Consider the following 6,871-nt stretch of genomic DNA (forward strand, 5'->3'; position numbering starts at 1 on the left):
TAATGGTTAGTATTTGTCGCTTTAGAGTAAATATCTGTAACGATTCCATTATTAAATCTTTTAACGAGAACATCTAAAAATGTAATTTCCTTATAACTGGTTTCAATAGTGAATTTAATATTAATATCTAGGTCATTTAAAAGTTTGTGCAAATCTGCTATTTGGCCAAGATTACAGTCTTATAGACTACAGACATCAAATGTTACGAATATATCCCCATCGTTTATTTCCTGGGGCAGTTTATTAAGGAAGTCACTTTCATTCAACACTAAGGACAACGGGTTTTTAAAGAAATGAAATGAAATGAAATGGAGTTTAACGTCCTACTGTTCTGCTCCTAACGGTTTTTAAAGAATACCAACTAAATAAGATAATCTGTTTGTAGCACACGACGTGCCGGCTATGATTGGCCTAAAGGCATGATCACGCGGTCTATTCAGGGCTCAAACTAGGGGCTCACTTTAGGAGAAGCGACTTCCCCTACAGATAGATAGGGAGAAATGAGGGAGACATAGGGAAACTTAAAGGGACTATCCCGATTTCAAAAGAGTCTCAAAAATAAAAGTCGGAGTACGTATGAAATTTAAGCGCCAAAATATAGAGGAATGCTGTATGTACCTTCTCTCAAATTTCCAGCTCAAAATATTGAGTTGTTTGGACGTGAACTTCGACACTGCTTATCCGGACACGTAACCCTTTTAAGATTTCGGGTCAGTTTTTTCGTTGGGTGACCTGATAATCGATTCCCGTTCCTTGAGAGGTCTACATAGAGAATGTCCCATGTGCTCTACTTGATAACGAAAGGTAAATTTCACCTACACATTATTATTATAAAATAAAAGTCTAGTTTCATGCAGACACCGCATAGTACAGCATGGGACACCGGTCTCCATTTCCAGATGAAAACTGACGGGTTTAAGTTTTTTGAATATGTATCACAAATATTGAGTTAGTTGCTCGGCCCTTAGCTAGAGGAATTTAAGGGATTTTAACATAAAATTAAGCAGTTTTATTCTACAAAAAATATCGGGATTAGCCCTTTAAAGGAGAGGTCAAATTCCATGTATTGCCCCCACCAATCTTACCAAGTCGTTACACAACATGCTAAATAAATAAATAAACAAACATGTTTTAGCTGCATACATACATATTACATTTTACAATAATAAAACAAAACAGATATCCTCATTAGATCATTCAGTACTTCATTACTTAGACAAGATCTGTAACAATTTTTGATTCTGTTTTGTGTGGAGAACACCCCACGCCTTTCACAGTCAACAGTAGTAATTGGAAAAAGAAGTGCTGCTTTCACAGCCAACAGTACTGTAGTAATTGGAATAAAATGTGTTGCTTGCAAAATATGTATTACATTTGGGAAGAGTAAAGAATGGGGGTCAATTATTGAGAATGTGTTGAATTCAAAAGTACAATGAGCATAGCTACCAATAAATAGTCTTTTGTATTGTCAGTATTCTGACATACAGTCATCTCTATTAATTATAAAATTTCTACTGTAATTCTCAATTAGTTTTTGTATTCTTTTTCGCCAATTTTTGCTAATTTGCCCGTCTTCATTAGAACAGTTCGGAGCAGAACAGTAGGACGTTAAACCCCATTTCATTTCATTGGTAATTGGTCTGTGTTTGATATTAAATTGATCTTTGATATTAAATTAGTCTGTGTTTGATATTAAATGAGGCGCGCCAAGATTTCATTTTTTCGATCCATTCCAATTCTATTCATATTGCATGATGCCAAATGTTTTTGACTGACGTGACCGCGAAGAAGAGGGAAATAACTCTGGTTTCGGCGCGTTCGATTACAGTTCCGATTGAATGATAACGATGGGCTGATGATAACGATGGGCCACGTAGAGACATGTGTATTTTAGTTTTCATATTACTTTTCGATTTAAAAAAAAAACAAACAAAAAAAAGTTTTCATTTAAGTTTTCAAACTTACTTTTTTTTTAAAAATATTTTTATTTTAATTTTTTTTTCATTTCAGTTTTTGATTTACATTTATATTACTTTGTTTTTATCAAAAATGATTTTAATTTAAATCTAATTTAATTTAAATTATTTTTTTATTTCATTTAATTTAATTTAGTTTTTATTTTCGATTTATATTTTGTTATTTTTTAGCGAATTTTTATTTTCATTAAAATTTATTTTTACAGTTTTTAATATTTGTGGTGGATTTTTTACACATTTATTATGATAACCATGGGCCACCATACATAACACCTATCAATGATAAGGGAACTTTAAACAAATATAAAAATGAAATATATCCCCCAGAACTAATATTAAATAAAGAAAATTCCGACACTATAAATGCACCTGTTCTCGACCTGGATATTAAAATAATTAACAATAAATTTAATGCTGGTATTTTGGACAAAACGGACAAATTTGTGCTTGAAGTAACATACCAGATGCTGCACTATATAATGTTTTCTATTCACAAGCATTACGAATTTTGACAATATGTAACGATAAAGAACTATTTCCGTTAATATAAAATCTCTTTATTTTAAGTGCACTGCAAAAGCCGGTACATAATAACGCATTTTTAAAGAAATTTCGAAACTTCCATTTCTTCAACATACCAAGTTTGACATTTCTTGTAAGTACATTACCGACTACATGTTGGATAATGATCTCTAATTTAATGTTTATTTTGGGTGGTTGGATGGCCGAATGGTTAGCAAGTGCGCGCTGTATCATAAGGCCTGTCATTGAGTCAACTGGCGTGGTTTCGAATCCCCGATTGTACGTGACAAGGAGTAGGGTCGCCTGTCCAACCTCGTGGGTTTTCTCCGGGCCCTCCGGTTTCCTCCCATTGCAAGCGAATTATTGAAATAAAATTAAACCATATTTTAGTCCCAAAATGACCTAGTTTGTGTCGAGTGGACGTTAACCCCCACCCCGCCCCTCTCTCTCTCTCTCTCAAGACGCTCTCCTTACTTCACTGAAGACGGTATTATCATCCTGTGGCCACCACCACCCACCACCCAATGCTCCATGTAATCCGTATTTGTATGATGAACTGAGATTAAACTATTAAATATTCGCCCTGGTTTCCTGATAATTCCTCTATTTAGTGTAACATTTATTTTCTGCCAAGTTTTAAGGCTGAAGGATGTCACAATCTATAGATTCCTTCGACCAGGTCTGGAAAAATCTAAAATATCCCAACTCCTTCATAATTTTGCTGTTTGCGACATTTTGAGCTCTTTGTAGATTAAAATCCTCAGAATGTTTTGGGTTTTTTTTTTAAAAATGGAGAACAGGATTAGTAGTCTTCACCCATGAACATTAAAATAGATTTATCTCCCTTACATAAACTGAAACCCGGAAGAAATCGCCATCAAAACAGGGAAGGAAATATTTTACCTACCAACTACAAGTTCGTTCAAGTAAATAGGTGAGTTGTTATGATAAAAGGCTGGAGAGACATTTCTACATGATGTTACCTCTTTCAAATCTTCATGGTGTCTATCCTAAAGCGCACATTTTATAAATTATATACTCTCAGATTCACAGCCATTAATTACTCTATTGGCTAATTATGATGTAATTAATCATGAGATTAGTCACTCTTGCCAAATATGGCATGGTAACTTTCCGATCACGTGCTTTTGGACATAGAATCTATCCTTGAACTTAGATCCCTTTTCCTGTTATTCTCACAATATTTCATAAACAATTTAATTTGCGTTTTAAATAAACTCATATCATAGCTAAAAAACTGACAATGGAGAATGCAAATAAAACATATGTATTTATCAAATTATAACTCATGTCCTCTGGTGCAGTAATACAATTTCGCATAAATTATCAAATTGCATTACATTTATTAAGATATAGCCCATATTTGTTGTCAATAGAGATAATTTTTGTGTGTTTTATGTTCACCACATCATCAATACAAGCCACTGAACTAAATGTACCTGCTACAGGTAAATTGCTATTTAGATAATAAATTAGTATATTAATAGAATGGGGTTTAACGTTTAACTTTCGGCAAGAAACGTGGACGAAATATCAATATTATATTTGAATAGACCGATTCCACGAAGAGGTTTTGAAATTTAGAGACTATAAAATTGAAGACGTGACAATAGATGTCAATTTGTTGTTGAGATATAGATCATATTTGTTGTCAATAGAGATGATTTTTGTGTGTTTTATGTTAATCATATCATCAATACAAGCCACTGTACTAGATGTACCTGCTACAGGTAAATTGCTATATACTCTCCAGAAACTGTCAAACAAAACCATTGGCTAATACAATTACTAAATAACTTAAATTATGCCAACTCCAACATGCCATTTGGTGCAGATTACTTCGCAGCTATACTGGCATTAATAGTTTTTTTCATAATTGATAAAAATAAACCCATCGTAGAAACTTTAGATAAAATCAATCAAAAACTTAATGCAAAAACAAAAGAAACGTTTGAATTTTTCTACTTTGAATACTACGATTCAACATTCAGATTTGAAAGATAATTTGGATTGGTTTGTGGATAAAGCTTTTAATGGAGTTTTCAAGAAAGGCAGAAACTTGATGGCCATTTATTCAGAAGATGCTAAATGGATTATAAAACGTCGCAATGGCGACACTATAGTTTTTGATAAAGAAAAGTTTCGAAACATTATACATTTTCTCATTGACAATGACATATTTGAGGATGGGGATCAGATAATACAGCATACTATTGGTTTAACAAAGGGAACTGATCCCGTCCCATTTATTACAAACGCACATTTATATGAATCCTGCTTTCATGATCATAAAGGGAAAACTGATTACAAAGTAGCTAAAAGTCTAAACTATACCTTCCGATACATTGATGACATAACACCTATCAATGATAAGGGAACTTTCAACAAATATAAAAATGAAATATATCCCCCAGAACTAATATTAAATAAAGAAAATTCCGACACTATAAATGCACCTGTTCTCGACTTGGATATTAAAATAATTAACAATAAATTTAATGCTGGTATTTTGGACAAAACGGACAAATTTGTGCTTGAAGTAACATACCAGATGCTGCGCTATATAATGTTTTCTATTCACAAGTATTACGAATTTTGACAATATGTAACGATAAAGAACTATTTCCGTTAATATAAAATCTCTTTATTTTAAGTGCACTGCAAAAGCCGGTACATAATAATGCATTTTTAAAGAAATTTCGAAACTTCCATTTCTTCAACATACCAAGTTTGACATTTCTTGTAAGTACATTACCGACTACATGTTGGATAATGATCTCTAATTTAATGTTTATTTTGGGTGGTTGGATGGCCGAATGGTTAGCAAGTGCGCGCTGTATCATAAGGCCTGTCATTGAGTCAACTGGCGTGGTTTCGAATCCCCGATTGTACGTGACAAGGAGTAGGGTCGCCTGTCCAACCTCGTGGGTTTTCTCCGGGCCCTCCGGTTTCCTCCCATTGCAAGCGAATTATTGAAATAAAATTAAACCATATGTTAGTCCCAAAATGACCTAGTTTGTGTCGAGTGGACGTTAACCCCCCCCCCCTCTCTCTCTCTCTCTCTCAAGACGCGCTCCGTACTTCACTGAAGACGGTATTTTCATCCTGTGGCCACCACCACCCACCACCCAATGCTCCATGTAATCCGTATTTGTATGATGAACTGAGATTAAACTATTAAATATTCGCCCTGGTTTCCTGATAATTCCTCTATTTAGTGTAACATTTATTTTCTGCCAAGTTTTAAGGCTGAAGGATGTCACGATCTATAGATTCCTTCGACCAGGTCTGGAAAAATCTAAAATATCCCAACTCCTTCATAATTTTGCTGTTTGCGATATTTTGAGCTCTTTGTAGATTAAAATCCTCAGAATGTTTTGGGGTTTTTTTTTAAAAATGGAGAACAGGATTAGTAGGGTTCACCCATGAACATTAAAATAGATTTATCTCCCTTACATAAACTGAAACCCGGAAGAAATCGCCATCAAAACAGGGAAGGAAATATTTTACCTACCAACTACAAGTTCGTTCAAGTAAATAGGTGAGTTGTTATGATAAAAGGCTGGAGAGACATTTCTACATGATGTTACCTCTTTCAAATCTTCATGGTGTCTATCCTAAAGCGCACATTTTATAAATTATATACTCTCAGATTCACAGCCATTAATTACTCTATTGGCTAATTATGATGTAATTAATCATGAGATTAGTCACTCTTGCCAAATATGGCATGGTAACTTTCCGATCACGTGCTTTTGGACATAGAATCTATCCTTGAACTTAGATCCCTTTTCCTGTTATTCTCACAATATTTCATAAACAATTTAATTTGCGTTTTAAATAAACTCATATCATAGCTAAAAAACTGACAATGGAGAATGCAAATAAAACATATGTATTTATCAAATTATAACTCATGTCCTCTGGTGCAGTAATACAATTTCGCATAAATTATCAAATTGCATTACATTTATTAAGATATAGCCCATATTTGTTGTCAATAGAGATAATTTTTGTGTGTTTTATGTTCACCACATCATCAATACAAGCCACTGAACTAAATGTACCTGCTACAGGTAAATTGCTATTTAGATAATAAATTAGTATATTAATAGAATGGGGTTTAACGTTTAACTTTCGGCAAGAAACGTGGACGAAATATCAATATTATATTTGAATAGACCGATTCCACGAAGAGGTTTTGAAATTTAGAGACTATAAAATTGAAGACGTGACAATAGATGTCAATTTGTTGTTGAGATATAGATCATATTTGTTGTCAATAGAGATGATTTTTGTGTGTTTTATGTTAATCATATCATCAATACAAGCCACTGTACTAGATGTACCTG

This window comes from Patella vulgata, chromosome 3 (genome assembly GCF_932274485.2).
Source record: "Patella vulgata chromosome 3, xgPatVulg1.2, whole genome shotgun sequence".
Taxonomy (NCBI): Eukaryota; Metazoa; Mollusca; class Gastropoda; family Patellidae; genus Patella; species Patella vulgata.